The sequence below is a fragment of the Lycorma delicatula genome, chromosome 1 (genome assembly GCF_047948215.1).
Source record: "Lycorma delicatula isolate Av1 chromosome 1, ASM4794821v1, whole genome shotgun sequence".
NCBI classification, from domain to species: domain Eukaryota; kingdom Metazoa; phylum Arthropoda; class Insecta; order Hemiptera; family Fulgoridae; genus Lycorma; species Lycorma delicatula.
This window is the reverse complement of record NC_134455.1, coordinates 277,289,578-277,306,430: the sequence shown is the minus strand read 5'-3', so window position 1 is coordinate 277,306,430 and position 16,853 is coordinate 277,289,578. Positions and strand designations below refer to the sequence as shown.

Below are 16,853 nucleotides of genomic sequence, written 5' to 3'. Positions count from 1 at the left end.
CCTGCAGCGAAACTCAGATGTGCTTGGAATGCGGAAGCGAGGAGCATTGTACGGGAGGAGTGCTATGTAGGAAATTGCATAATGCTTAAACTCATATTATGGAACGCTAACAGGAGTGTGATCTCTTTTAATCTGTCGGGGAAATGGCGAAGACATATGATGTTGACTTGTGGTCGACTTATATGAGTGCAGGTCTGAATTTCTATGTTGCGTAAGATCATTTTGATTGGTATGACTGAACTCTAAACTCGTTCGTTTTCTGAGGCATTCACAATCACAGATGTGCTGTCAAATCTGGTCTAGGCGAGGGGTTGGCCCTTCTGCAGTTTCGGTCAGTTAGTTTGAGGGAATAATGTTAGTTTGGATGTGAAGATGTCCGCTTGAGACCTACGTGGAGAAGAAATTTCATTTGTATTTTACTGATGCAAGTGTCTGCCGAGGCATTTACATCGTGGCAACCCGAGCGACGCCTGGCTGATGACTGTGTGATATAATCAGTTAGAGGGTCTTAAGACGACCTCAGGTAAAGCCCTTCAGGGTTTGAACGGAGGGGGTGTTGTGGCGACCGGTAACGGTAAAAGGTGGGTGTCTTCCCCCTACGGGATTGGGATGATCTAGACATGGATCCCTGGGTGCATGCGTATCGCACCGTCACCAAGTGGTTTGATGATGTCTCTTGATGGACGAGATAGCTGGGATGAAGTGGCGAGACTTTTCCCCTGTGGTGAACAGGAGACGATCGCACCCTGTGAGTTTGAGAGAAGACTTCTTACACTCGGGGTCTGTAACCGCCGAAACCCAAAACGGGTGTCTGCGGTTTCAGATATATGAGGAGATCCCGCAGGGATCAGTACTGGGGTCCCTCCTTCGGAACAACTTTTAAGATGGTGTCTTTTGTTTTCGTCTGCCAGAGGATACGAAAACTATTGCCTTCGTGGACGATCTGGCTGTGCTGATCAGCGGGAAAACAGAGTTAGATCTGCAGGAGAAAGACAATCAGGCCTAACAGTGATTAACACTTGGATGAACGGACATGGCCTCACCATTGTACTGGAAAAAAGAGAATTTATCACCCTAACGGGTAACGGTATTGTTGGCTATATTGCCTTAATGATAGGGGAGTACTGTTTGCGATCTCGGACTATAGTCAAATATCTAGCTGTCAGCATCGATAAGGCGAGTCAGTTTAGCAATCATGACCTAGATATTTGTGATAAGGTAGAGAAGACCCTGTTCTTTGAGAAGGCTGATGACGTTGCAAGTTGCTCCGAAGGCGTCTAAGCGCAAGGGAATTTTGGTAACCATGATATCCGCCCTGTTATAGGCGGCACCGGTTTGGGGAGTGGCGGTGAAACGGCGGAGAAATCTTCAGCAACTGCAAAGCATTCACCGTAGGCTTTGTTGGGTGTGATCTCAGCCTAGAGGACCGTTTTGTATGAGGCGGTGTCTGAGCTAGCATCCGTCCCCCTGGTGGATCGTATCTGTTGATACGAGTGCGGATCGAATGACATGGTGATACTTACAGAGAAGAGGTGTCAACGAATACACTGCGTATTTAGTGTGACATGGAGGACTGGAGGAAAGACAGTGTGGACGAGGAGAGTAATGCCGAACCTAGAGACATAGTTCAGTAGGCGGTATGGCGAGGTTACATTTTATACTGCGCAAGTGCTGTCCGGAATCGGCTGCTTTGAGACCTACTTTCATAGTTTTGGCCGTCAGGATTCACCGTTGAGCATGTATTGTAATGCTGAGGTCTCAGTTGAGCATACGTTGTTTCATTGTCCGAAGTGGAACTGCTATCGAGCCAGAGCGAGTATCGTTGGACTAGCACCGAAGGACTTTGTGGCCCACATGTTGAACTCTGTTAACAACTGGAGTGTGATGGAGGCGTTTTCCCGTGAGGTGCTTTGGGCAAAGGACACGGAGGGCAGAAATCGAAGTTTTTAGAGTAGCGGAAGGACGGACACCTCATATCGCGATGGTCGTCATCCAAGGGAGGTGTGACGGTTCCGATGAACGGCTGAAGGGGACTCCTGGGGAGTTAGGGTGGTGTGAATTAAACGGCCGAGTCCCGGTTACTGGGTGGGGATCCGGGAACGACACATTCGGGCCCAGTTCCCCCTCCCCAGTGTTTAGAGGCAGGCGCTAAGAGAATAGACCGAGTGCCAGTTCCTAGGGGGGAACGATATAGTGGGACCTGCTTAGACCCTTTCAAGGATTAGAGACAGGCGATAAAAGATCCAACCGGCGGGCCGACCTCTCATGCCGGATGTAATTCCGGTAGGCGGGGAGTTCCGTTAGAATTTTAAGGAAGCCCTCTTGGGATAAGCTTTACTTAATTATATGTCCAGCCCATACGAGCAGGGGAGAGGAAAAAAGGTCTCGATCAATTCAAAAATAATAATAGGCAGTTACTTTTATACGGATTTGAGTACTAGATCGTGGATATCGGTGTTCTTCGATGATTGGGTTTCAATTAACCACACAACTCAGGATTGGTATGCCTGGGACTGTAAAAGACTGCACTTTATTTACTTTCAAACATACATCCTCATTCATTCTCTAAAGTATTACCTTACGGTGGTTCCGGAGGTTAAACTGAAAAAGAGAAAGAGAGGTTTAGATCAGTTGATATCTGTTCAGAATCGTGGAATGTCTATCATAACAACTATTTCTTTTACAATAAGATTCTATCTTAAAAATTGTTAAATGAAAGCGTGGACATGATCGAAATAAATACGTATAAAAAAAAGTTATCTTCTTTTTCCCATAAAAAAGATTGGTGCTTGGGTTTTTTTGCTTGTTATATGTGCTCACATTTTTATTTTAGCTATTTTAGCTTTTATTTTTAGTTTTTTTATTTTGACACAGAGTGGAGCAATGGTCGTGCGGCGGACGGCTGCGCGCAGTACTTAAACGATTCATTCGTTCGAATGATTTATACTTTTTGAAAGATTCATTCATTCGAAGGATTTATATAAAATTAGATTTGTGTTTTGGGGAAATCATTGGGATTAGAGCTGTGTAAAAAATCAACAGCTAAAAATGTTCATGATTCTGACACTCTTCGTCGTATAAAGCTTTTGGTTTATGTTACGTAACCTACTTTTGGTACGCTAAATTCATAAACGTTATTTAGTTACAATTGGCAAAAACATTGAACAAAATCTAGACCAACCCGGTGGGCTGTTCTTACGAAACGTAATTTTTGAATTAAATAATTAGTAATTTTTCCTTTAAAACGCCTTAAACAAAAGCTATTTTTTTTATCATAATTTAATGTAATTTTTAAAGTTTTACAAGTTTAAGTGGAAGTAACTGGTCCCCTAGCTGTTCAGAATTAGAAGAGAGCCTTTAGTGGGTAAGCCCTTGACCTTCAAACTTTTATAATGTGTATTTACATACGCTCAACGCGCAATCGCGCATACACCCACACACATTAAACCTTTTCTTTCTACATTTTTTTATAAACAACTTGTTTAAATGGCTGTAAAATATCCTTTATATTTATATAAGTAATCCAAAAAACACAATGTTTATGCCGTTTTATTTTATATTGTTCTTAATATCCAAAACGTCAATACAAACTGATTTAATAAAATGTACCTTAAATATTTTCATATTTTCTTACTCTATCAAATTTAAAACTCTATCAAGGTATTGCATCACACTGGTCGTTCATTCAACTTTGACCTTCATTCAAGATGAAATGTAATTGATCTATTTTACTAGTAATTTAAAAAATTCATTACAATTTTGGGATAATGGTAGAAAAGAAGAAGAGAAGATAATGAAAAAATAAATTCATCTAGAAACATTCAAGAAACTGTCTAAAATAATTGGTAACAGATTTTCTTTATCCATTATAACAATTTGTCCCTATTCGCTGATGAAAACATTAGGAAACATATTATAATTTAAAGTTTGTTATTTGGATATGTCGATGTAAATCGCTTGTAGTAGTTTCGTTATTTAAACGATATTAAATCGGTTTTTTAATCCGTTTTTCTATAAGTTTTGTTTTTCTTTATGCTAGGAAAAAAACATCATTTTCATACTGGTACGGGTATCGATGTTTTATTCTGCCGATATATTCAGTTCATGTACTTCTGAAGAAAATAAAGTTTTCGGCTCATTTGCTTTCACTCTCCTGTAGAGCTCTTCTTAGTTACGTTCTGTAGAAAATCATCTGTTCCAAATCGTCAGGGTTATTCATATATGTTAACTATAAACGTTTTCATAGTTCTAAACATTTTATAAAACGAATTAACTCATAACTATTTAGAAAAAATAAATTCTAATATTTATTAGGAGCATTCTGATTTTCTTTAAATTACTACTGATATTTTATTTTTTAAGACAAAGTGTTAAATTAACTATCATGAAACTAGTTTAGTTTAAAGATCTTTACTTTATTTTTTTGAAGAATATTTTCTGAAAATTGATTTATTTAAAACTTAAAATAAAATAGTTATCTTGAAATTTAATTTTTCGTCATAAAAATATTCAACATATATTCAATATTGTATAAATTTTCAGAGTTATAATAACTGATTTAAAATTAATTTCTCGATAAAAATTATCTCTGATTAAACTTAAAAATATGCTTAAATATCTGGTTGTCTTTTTTGTAAATTTTGTAATGCATTACTCTGAGTGAAACGGAACACAGAAATTACTAAATATCTGCCTAACTCAGGATTAAGGGAGAAGTTACGTTGATAATTTAAACAAGCTTTGACGATTTATGTTATCCCATTGAGTCTACACCCAGTTTAAGGTTATAGTGCTATTAAAAGATGAGATTACAGTGCACAGTAGACAAGGAAGATGTATTGACAAGGCGGTGCACTGGACCCCGGACACCAACTGTCATGCCTGAACCACGAGTGATTTGTCAGCCGCTACAATGTCTCTTGTTCACCACATCAATAACACTCCCTCCCTTTTCACTCACTCTCTTCCCCTTCAACACTTACCCACTGGATTCACCGTATTATGTCATGGTATGTATTCAATATAACTGGCCGAATACCGTGTAGATGGATATATGTCCTAGCTTGCATGTCAGATCACGTAATTACAACGCAAAGTCCTTCTGACTGACCGTAATTGGTATGAGATAATATACCTCTAATTTCACTAGTTTACAAAAAAGATTAGGTACATATTATACTTTACTATAAGAAATATAAAATGGAACATATGGAATGCTATATTACAATGTAGGAAAAATATTACTGACAGTAATATTTTCTGAACAGAATCAATATTTTGAATTAATCGTCACAATTAAGCGTACCTGTTTAAAAAGGAGATATTACCACTTAATTCATATATTTGAACATAAATTAAGGACGTTCACGTACAATAAAGGTTGTCTATTAAAACTTTGTTCCAATGAATTCAAAAAATCATGTAGAAAAATAATAAATTAAGAACCGAATCCTCTAGCTCTCGTTCTCTTTAAACAGAACTAAGTTAATTTATTCCTGGAGAATATAATTTGTTTATATTTTACATGGTTATAACTATTTTTTAACGATTAGCTACTTTATGATGATTTTTAATTTGTACTTACTGTGAGTACCACAAATTTTATAATTACTATATCTTGATTTACTAATTGATAAAGATTTTAGTAATTTTTCGTTAATAAATTAAATTTCGTTAACATAATGCAAAAAAAGCTACGCTTTATTTGCATTATGTTATATCGAGCGAGATAATGCTTTATACTGCATACCATTATGTAACTCTAGTGCGTTCAAAGTAATTTAGGGAGAGTTTAACTAAATATATTCTCTGAAAACAGAATTGCATCTTTGGAAATAGATCAGTTCATTTCACATCCAGTCAATGAAATGATGGTTAACTTTCTTAATACAGTACGATATTTTATATAAAATATAACACTATAAGCGGTATCAAATAATTAAGTAGAATTTAGAAAATAATTATTTTCTTTTTTAATATCAGACATATTTGTTAAGTTTTTATTATCAATCAAGTTTCTAATAACCAATCTTTATTGTTAATTAATATTTAAAGTCCTTACTTCCATTCAAACTACATTGAAGTCACGCTTCGTGTTTTTATAATTTATGGGAAGAAATATAAAATTTAAACTGAACGGTGAAACAAATTTAAAATAGGTTACAAATTTTATTTTCGAAAATATTACACTAAATTGAATTAGCTAAAATTCAATTTATACTTTAAAACAGAAATACTTTTAATCAAATTATAAGGACTGAAGGTTTCTTTTTACTAAAATATTTGTGAAATAGACAAAAAGTTTGTAGTAGTTTATTTTGGCATTAACTTTACTTCATTCGACCTTTTGTACAGTTTGAAACTCATTTTATGCACTTTCCTTTATTACTTTAAGTTCAACCAGACAAGATGGCCGCATTTAATTTGATTTTGTATTTTAATGTGCAAAATAGAACATTTTTTCATCTGTTGTTTACACAGATGTTTCACCTTCTTATAGAAATGTTTACAAATTTCATTAGTTGTTCACATGAGTCACCTTCATCGTATTCTATATTGAAATTACACTTTCTCCTTTACAACTTATTAGTTTTTGTTCACAAAGAAATTAAAACTTACTTATATCTCTATAACTAAAATAGGAATATTATTCCATTAGCAATCTGCGATGAAAAACAAAAGTATTGTTTCCATTAGCTGTAATTATTTTACCCTTTATTTTTGCAAATTCTTCCTGTTTAGTACTGATGACCTACGTGATGTTTTTCACGATCTTAATGAGTTCTTATTTTTGTAGATTTCGTATTTTGTAATTTATTTTAACTTCATTTTAAAACGGAATGTAAATACAATACTGAGAGTATGAAAATGTTTGATTGTTCTTTTCTATAAGTTTACTAGATAATGCAGTACCATTTTTATTGTGTCAGAAACCTTTTTTGTGTTGCAGTTTATTTCTTTAGGTAGAATAGTAATCAAAGTAAATTAGAAATATCATTATTGATAAGGTTAATAAATTACGATAAGTCATTAGATCTAAATGATGCATATTTAAAAATAATAGCCAAGTAGAACACTATCGTTTTGAAACACTATTTATTTATTAATTGTTCATGTAACTAATTTCCTCTGATTAATACATATAAATGAAAAAGTTTGTTTGCAAAATCATCACGCGAAAAACCAACCGATTATTTCAAATTTTCAGGGTACATTTGTGTTATCCCAAGGAAGGTTTTAATTTATACGGATTTGAATACTAGTCCGTAGGTACCGGTATTCTTTGGTGGTTGGGTTTCAATTAACTACACTTCTCAGAAATGGTCGACCTGAGACTGTTCAAGACTACACACTTCATTTACACTCATAAATATCTTCCTCATTCATCCTCTGAAGTAATATCTTACAGTGGTTCCGGAGACTAAACAAAAAATGAAAGTATTTGGGCTCAGGGACGAGGGCAGTTGGAAACCGCTTCACTTCCAACTTTCATTCGTAAGCCGAAGCATTAAACCCTAACTGTTCAAGACTCTCGAAGAGTAATCTTTTTCTGGGTGAATTGAGTCATGCCTGATAATCTAAAACCATCAAGTTTGAAAAGATTTTCTACAATTTTTATATTGATTATAACTTTAAAGTATGTCGTACTTTAGAGTAAACGTACGAAAATTAACTCTGTCCTACGTTTGTACAGTGGAAAATAATTCAGTTTTATTTGTAATTGACCGGTTAGTGAGAAGGAAACAAATAATTTTATTATAATTTTTTTTCTTGTAGATTTATATTTTGTATTTTCTTAATTATTTTGGATGAAACGTAATTTTTATTTTAACTTATAGGAATAACGTTTGAAAAATATTGCTTACAATTAGGTCAAATTTTTTGAAAGGAAATGTTTTTCTTCCTTACTTATTTATTAATTTTTTACTCGTTTTCTCTAAATGTCTTCCTACATAACACATATTATGCATTGTATTTCCAAAATATAATTTAGTTGAAAGTAATTCCTTTAATAATCTCAAAGTACTTAAAAAAGAATTCTTGTATCTTATTTATGATAGAAAAGTAATGTTTTCTTTCTGAACACCTACGGTGTTTATTAAGTTTTATAGAACATTAAAAGTCTGTTACAACGTTGTGTTAGACAAAACGGCTTTTGTATTCTATGTGGTGCTATTTGCCAGCGAACAAAACTTGTTCGTCCAAATCCATCAGAAATAAACTGTAATGGAATATATGTCGTTAAAACACCAGAACACAAAAACCGGCGGCCAAAGCCTTGTTTGAATATCGAATCGAAAATATTAGCCTATTAAATTTGAAATAAATTGTATATTTTTCCCTTGATAATTATTAAAAATTTAAGAATTTGTACCGCGCCATGAATGATTTTTAGAAGCAAGGATTTCGTAAAATACCAAATTATAAATTTTGTGAAACTTGTACGATTAAATAATTATTTTTTGTTACTGATAATAAGTACGAAAATCTATAACTTATTTAAAAAAAAAAGATTAATCATATGAAAAATAATATTTTTGGTTGTTAATTGTTGAATTTTGTTCATTATTATGAAAATCACATCAAGATTATAGGTAGACTTCACAACTTGATTATCCATTTCCTTTTATTTATTTCAGTGTTAACAAATATTACAATTACTATGATATCTATCTATCTATCTTACTAAATTAAGTGCAACACAAAGCAACTTCCTCTAGGTAGTTGGATTTCTCTAAATAAACAGAAGTTTCATCGGAAGTATTACTACAGCAAACATCTGTTTATTTAATACATTCTGTTTGGTGTATTATTTCCTTCTTTATTGTATTTAAGTCGCTTCAATATCTTCTGACTGTATAATTAATTTTACAGACACTATCATTCATTTAAAATTGTTTTACATCAATAATATTTATGGCATAAAATATAACTTATCAGGAAAATAAAATTACAAAATAATAGCATTATGAAGTAATTATATTTAATTTTGATAGTAAGAACGTGATGCAGGCTCATTACCCCTCTTATATTGTAATGAAATTGGTTTTAATGATTTGTTTTTTTAAAGAATGCTGGATAATAAAAGGCAATTTTAGTATTCCGGTACCTTTTGAATCAAGAAAAAGATATTAACTTAAGTTTGGGAATCACAACTTTAGATTGTCATATCCCAGAAAACAACTAATAAATGAAAACTTAGCCAACTTGCGTTCACTAAAACGTGTTGGGTATTTTTCGTTAAGGATAATATTACAAATAATGTTTTAATCTATGTATTAATATCCAATCGTCAGGTTTTTCACATTTATTCTTCCGTATTAATTCTTCTGATCTAAACAATTTTCCAAAAAGTAAATTTATTTAATATATATCCTTCTTTTGTTGTTTTGGTTTTTTTTTAAATTCTTTTATTTGTTAATAAATTGTATTAGAGGACATAAATAAATCTCTTTGAATACAGTGGACTTTCCAATGAAAAATAATCTTTATTGGATAAAATACTTCAAGTTGATTTTAAAATATTTATCCGATTGAAATAGTATAAATATAATACAAAAATAAGAAGATTACGTATGTTTGAGTATGTTGAGTATACACTTTGTAGTAATAATAATTTTTTTATAAATAATTTTTTATGAATAAATTTTTTATAAGGTTTTTTGAGATATTAACTGATAAATTAAATAATAATACTACCATAAAAATTACAAAATAAATCGTATAGCCGCTGCATGTATTTCTATTTATTATAAGTCCTGAATGCGGATTAAGCATCACATTCATATTTGGAAAATTTTGGATTCATATAATAAATAAACTGATTTTTTATAATAGTGTTATTGAATAAATATATAGATTTTAATTTTTAATTTTTTTTTCTTTCAATAATATTCAATGATCTGTTTCTGATAAACTTTCAACTATACTTCTTAAACTAAATTTATCTAGTTGTTTCCGTAAATATACTTCACGATTGAAGTTCACAAACAAAATAAAAATCCACTTCAATCATTCATTCCTTTCCGTATAAAAACATTTATTTATATACATATGAAATGATTAATTTTTCATTTATTATATATACATTCAGTCTTGTTTCTTCATTATATGGTATCTTTTTCTTACAATTTATGAAATAATACATTTTTTACTGTTTGGTTGTGAAAATTAACCTTTATTACAGTGTTTCTGGTAAAAAAAAAAGGAAAAACTACACGACAGTATATTGTAATGCCTATGACTTTTGAGATATATGTTATAGGTTTGTGAACAATACTAACGGCTGAAGTAGTGTTGAACTCTCTTATAAATCTTTCTTTAGTTTTTATGTTGTTTCATAAATAAAGAGGAAAAACAAGCTAAATTTTTCTTCTTCTTCATCTACATTGTTTACATTTGATGCTACTATATTACGTATTTAGTTTTGTGTGAATGAAACAGTTTCTTTTGATTATGTTTCTCTTGTCAGACATTTATTATACGTACTTAATTATAACCAAAATAAACCGATATTAATAGACAAGATTAATAGCCGATGATATGAAAATATCATGATGACTTTGACATGGTTCATCGTCTACCAAAGAAGGAGAAAAGCAGTTTTCCACCGGTTGTTATAGTGAAAAAAAAAACAAAACAAAATTTTATCAGATAATGGGGATAACAGTGTTAATGTTTATTACTGACAGTAGGAAAATCAAACACCCGTAAAAAAGAAAATTAGTTTGGTTAAAAATATCAAATCAAGTGATGTAAGTATAATTTTTTTGGACTAATTAAGGAAAAATATATCATAAATGAAGGAGATAAATTGTTAAAGAAATAACAGAAGCTATCTCAGAAAAATTATATTCATAAAAGATAAAGGGTTTTTACATAACAAGGCCTCATCTCTTAGTTTAGCCTGTAAATAATAGTTTATTGGGAAACACATAATGATTTCCACAAGGTGTTGAAAATAATTTCTATTCACTTCTATTCACATGCCCAAACGTTTGACTATCTTACCAGCTACTCTTGTTTGCTGTACCCTGTTTATTCCTTGATGGGACTGGTAGTGTTTGTGTTCAATTCGTGCAGGGTGTGGGGATTGGATCTATAAATTGTCTCTTTTAAGTATCCCGCAGAGAGAAGTCTGGACTAGTCAGATCAGAAGATCTTGGTGGCCACAATCGAAATAATTCTTCCATCGAAAATACCTGTAGCATCTTCGTAGTAGATCGAGCTGTATGGCAAGTGGCAACCAGCAATTACGCTCATCCTTTTACAAAATGCTATAAAGTGTTGGATAAATTCATTATAAATGTCAGCATCTGTAGTTTTTTCATAAAACCAGGGTCCTATTATTCGTCAAATTTAAATCGCACCCCATATGACAATTTTTTGTGGGTGTATGGGAGATTCAAATAAAATTTGCGGATTTTTAGTACTCCAGGTTCGGATGTTCTGTTTATTAACTTACCCACCAAGGCGAAACCGCGCTATATATGTGAAATATAGTGATCTAAAAAATTTAATTAATATTAATGAAATACTTCAACTATTGCCAGTAGTGAATCCTTTTAGTATAGTCAGAGTTATTTAGCTCACCGAAAACCTATATTTGATAAGAATAACATTCAAGTATTTCCCTCATTGCAGTGTGGGCTGAACCTAGTAAAATGTTCTTTTCCCGGCTTATTCGCTTATCCTCCGCAAAGATTTATGAGATCTTGTAACTGTCGCTTTAATGTACTGTACGTCCAGCATCGTTAAAAATGACCTGTATCGGGCATGTTTCTGTTCTAACACCGATCCTGACTCATAAAACGTTTTAACTAACTTCTGAATTAAACTTTTCACTGGTGGTTTCTTTTCAAATTTCTTCCAGAACTTTCGGCTACATACAACATGAGATTTCGCCTATAATTAAGTTTCAATAGTTATCGCATTTTAAAAAACAACACACGATTTCGCAACCTTGTTCAAAAGCCAACGGGAGGAACGTTTGTTTTCTGCAAATGTGCAGGCAATAAACAGTCCTCATCACTACTGTTCCAGTCTACCAACATCTTCCATATTATTTTACTTATCTCACACGATTACATGATATTTAACAAAAATATCAATTTAGTATAAACTACTGAGTGATGTGGCATCTTTTAAGTTGAACGCCCTGAAGTAATGAAAATCGTTCACAGTGTTCTTCTTCTCAAATTTTCTGATTCGTTTATTCGGTTTTTACGGCTTGATTAATCAACTTTATTTGTTGTAAGATCATTATTAATTGGTGTTTCATTTCTTTTTCATTTAAAAATATTTTTACTTAAAACATTTTCACTTCAGAATGTGAACTTATTTTCTTCGAAACAGAGAATGCGATAAGCATGTCTGTACTTCACAGGAATGTAATATGCGCTTCTCCTGCCAGTTGATCTTTGTTTTTAAATCTATGTTCTTATAAAATGAATACGCAGCCGCAGGATAATATTGAAGAAACAAAACTATGGACCGTTTGTTTCATCCGAGATAGCCTATACGTATATTTTTATATATTGTGTGAGATCGTTATCTCGCCATTACTACGGTTGCTCTTGTGTATTCATATTTAGTATAACGACAGCATCTTTTTATTACTTCTACTTAAATTATATTCTTTTCTTCGAGAAATAGCTGTAACAACAAATATCCTAAATTGGTCATGCTATTGAATTTTTTATTATACTAATATCTGGTTTTACTTTGTAGTTCAAACCTTTGTAGTACTTTGTAGTTCGTTGTATAATTTATATCTGAACTCTTCTATTACTTGTATTTTCCAAATATATCCTTCGCCAAGGCTTTCAAATATTTACTTCGTATAATTCTAATTAAAATTTTGTCTATGTTCTGTATTTTTATTTTTTTTTTAATTATATAATCGATTTATCTATGACCGTTCATCCATAATCGTTTATTCTTAATGATTGAAATAGATAATTCTACAAAATGTAATTTTGAGGAATTTACTTTAACCGACTGAACTAACAGATTAAATGAATTACGGTATAACCTTCACAGTATGTTAAATTTCAAGATAATACATTTAAACATAGAATCAATTAACTTTAACGCTGATTAATCTTATTTTCCTTTAGGAAAAATAGATATTGACGCAATAATTCTAACAAAAATATGCACCAATAATGAAAATGATCATTATTATCATGCTCCTGTTTTCAATCAATTACATTACATCAGGAATAGTAGGAAATATAGTGGAATTATAGCATATCATAAGTTAATATTCTGCTACAATTCTTTGATTATACCGTATCGGAAGCCAATTTCGAGCATCTTTGGTAATTTACGATTTTTATGGATTTAATTTTGGTATTGTCTTAATTTTCTTTTGCCGCCCTCGGTCACTTAGAATCGTAAGTTTTAATAAACAAATTCATGTGTTAATTTTACAAATTCCAAATAATATTCGGTGATATAAAACGTAATCCTGTGTAAAAAAAGACCTCTCATCTTGAAACAATACTGCGTTTTCTGCGATGTGTAGACGTTTATCTTCGATGTATATCTAGTTACAATAGGGAAGTAGTTATAATGGCCAGTCTTGTATTGAAACATTTTTATTGAGGATAAATTTAACTTATTAGATTCTGCAGTCCTTAAAACTACAATATCAGAACTACGGTATCGGAATAGACATATTTTTTGTGTCGAGTACCGACAACTGAGAGTTTGTAACGGACAAACAACTGAGCCTTTCAAAATTTGCGATAATGTTAACAGCGCGAAAAATCGGTTTGCAAATATTTATAAATTTTGAGTTTTAACGCCATATAAAGTCATATTATTTTCAATATATTTAATAAATTTTTATCAAAATTTCCGTCAGTAAATGAAGTTTCCCTCCATCCACATATGAACAATTAAAAAACTGATAAAAATAGCTCATTTAGGAAAGCTCGAAATATCAATTTATTTTGAAGATTAACTGACCGAAACCGATTTTTTAAGTAATTATTGCACATTATCGTAAACCATCCTTAGAAATAAATATCTAAGGAATTATTAACGATCGTAAAGGCCCAGTAGCTGCCAAAATTCGTTTTAAGAACACTAAACTCGTACTGATGTAATTAGCTCTGCAATAATTATCATAATTAATCGTATGTTATCCTCTTGTAGTATTCTTGATTTATGTAAAGAATCCTTGATTAATCCAATTTTCAAAAGAGGAAAATTAAATGAAATTTAACAATTACCACCCCATATCTACATGGAATTATACGTTGAGAGAATTCAGTTATACTTAAAGAAAAGTAGCATAATCCGCCCTTCTTAATATGATATGAATGAAAATTGGGTCTAGCGAAACATTATGCGATTTCTCTGCCGTTTCTAATAATTTATACAAAAGTCATCATGTTTAGCTCCGTTTCTTGACTTCTCGAAAGCCTTTCACACCTTCGCTCATAAAATCCTTGTAGAAATTTTAAAGATTTATGGTGTGGCTGGTCAATCTTATAGTTGGTTTAAAAGTTTCTTAAATTCTAGAACGACAACTGCAAAAGTATATAGAAAATGTATAATAAATATATTTATGTATTTATTTATTATAACGATATATTCTATCGCTAGTTGTATATATATATATAACTGTGTATAGCGATATTCATGGCTCAGATAGCGGGGTTCTACAATACCCATTTTAGGACCAGTTTTGTTGAACATAAGTTATACATGAATAATGATTCCCAAAACTACAAAGTAGAAAATCTTTAAATATGCTGACATCAATTTAATTATAACTTTCCATAAGAACAGAAGTGAAATATTATTACCTTTTGATTTTAGCAATTTTATTAAGTAGGCACAGGACAAAAAAATTATTATTAACACTAAAAAACAAAATTAGTTTATACACGATCAATTATGGTCGGACCAAAGCGAGAGATAAATCTCTTCAGTCGCATGTGACGAACATATGTATATCCTGAGCAAAAAACACGTGCAACTCTTCAAATAAGGTAGTGTTAACAAAAACATCTTCACCACGTTAATCGTATTATTTATTTTTCTTTCTTTTAATCTCTCTTAAAATACGATATCGAAGCATCGAGGCATGATACGATTTTGAAGCAACTGTTACATAGTTAGAACATAATTTTACAGACGCAAGCTTTAAAACTGTTACATTTACCAAATGTAAAAAATACATTATTATAGTCTAAATTTAAACAGAAAAAACGATGTTTTTTAAATTTTTGTTTAGGATTTTTTTTTTTTTTTTGCTTTGGACGGTTTAATAGCCCAATAGCTTTGGGGTTGAACGGTCAGCAACTTGAAAAACGAGATTTTGTATTGCACAATTATGACAATAAATCAGGGAATTACTCAGAGCGTATGCTGTACTCTAATTTGAATACGCAGTATACTCTAGTTTCTTGCCACGGTGAAGATAGATATCATACCACTATTTCCTAACGTGATCCGAAGACGATCTCTGTAGCCAGTTACTATTCTTATTGTATCATTTAGGTTTCTCAATTCATGAAGAACCCAACCGTTATTCATTTGGCAGTCAACCTTAAAAACGTTCAGCGTGTGTTTTGAACTTCCGAAAATTTTGCATAAAAACACTGAATCCTCCAGTTATCAATTTACTTGCCTTTTTCGGTTATAAGATGAATTTTGTTCATAAGATGAATTTGCTAAACTTACCTTCATGCTGAAATTCCCTTTTACTTTTACTGGAAAAACGGGACATTTCTTAAAAAAAGTAGGGGAAGAATGTCGTAAGATGACAAGGAGTGGAAAAAGATCACGCATGTGGAAGATTTTACACTGTTCACCGAAATATTTCTGAATGCATTTAACTACGTCTGTTGCTACATGTGGTTACTGGGTAAATATCATTCGCTGATTTAAAGACTGTCCATGTTTTACACTATCAAATTTTTTTATTAGCATGACAATCTCAAGGATTACTGCAAGATGACAACCACTAGTAGAACACTTTGGAAGAGGCTGCTCTTTCTAATTCTCCACGCAGACTAAGAGAACTATTGGTACTAACATTAATGTTTTGTCAGTTTTTGGATTAGGCTAATTTATGGCGAAAATAGAAAGACAAAGTTTCTGGAGATATCGTATCAAATATGGAAAGTAGTATGCAGAGCTCTAGAATAAAGACATTTTCTGAAGAGGCTTACAATTATTGACTGGTTATCATTGAAGAGGCTGAGTTGACATTAGAACAATGTTTGTAACAATTCGTCTTCCTGCAGTCCAAAAGGTCTGGAGAGGTTTCAGATTACCTTAAATACTTGCGAGAAACAAACTATGACGCAACTACCTTGGCCGTCATAATTTAGATAAAAGAGACGTGTTTAACATACAAACAGCGTGTTATTTACTAATCAGATATTGGTAGAATTAAATTAGGCAAAATTAAAATCTTCTTCTTGGACACTCCAGGTGGTACTGGAAAGACATTTTTTTAGAAAAATGTGCAAGTACGATGATCATAGCATTTGCGCCTTAAGAAATTGTAGTAACCTTGTCAGAAAGTGGCATGACAGGACATCCTGCATTCGAACTCTCTCTTAATCCTCTTCGTGTAAAATCACTCATTTGTACCATTTCAAATGTGCAGGATGTCCTGCACATTGGAAAGCCAATTAACTGTACCATGGTACACTTAATTGGCTTTCGCTTTTATTAAAACCCTTACAAATATCAAGGACAAAAATTATATCATGGGAAAAATCACAGTTCATTTGGCAGGTGATTTTCCCAGTTAAACAAATGGGAAATCGAGCTGACAAGGTTTAGACGTGTGGAAAGTCCTTATCTTTGTGATTCAAATAACGAAG

The 16,853-nt window shown here is 32.1% G+C and overlaps 1 protein-coding gene across 1 annotated transcript in view; it reads left to right on the top strand.

The window, feature by feature from the left end:
• LOC142318315 (uncharacterized) overlaps positions 1 to 16,853 on the top strand; it is a 232,534-nt gene that overhangs the window by 83,621 nt on the left and 132,060 nt on the right. The window lies entirely within an intron of this gene.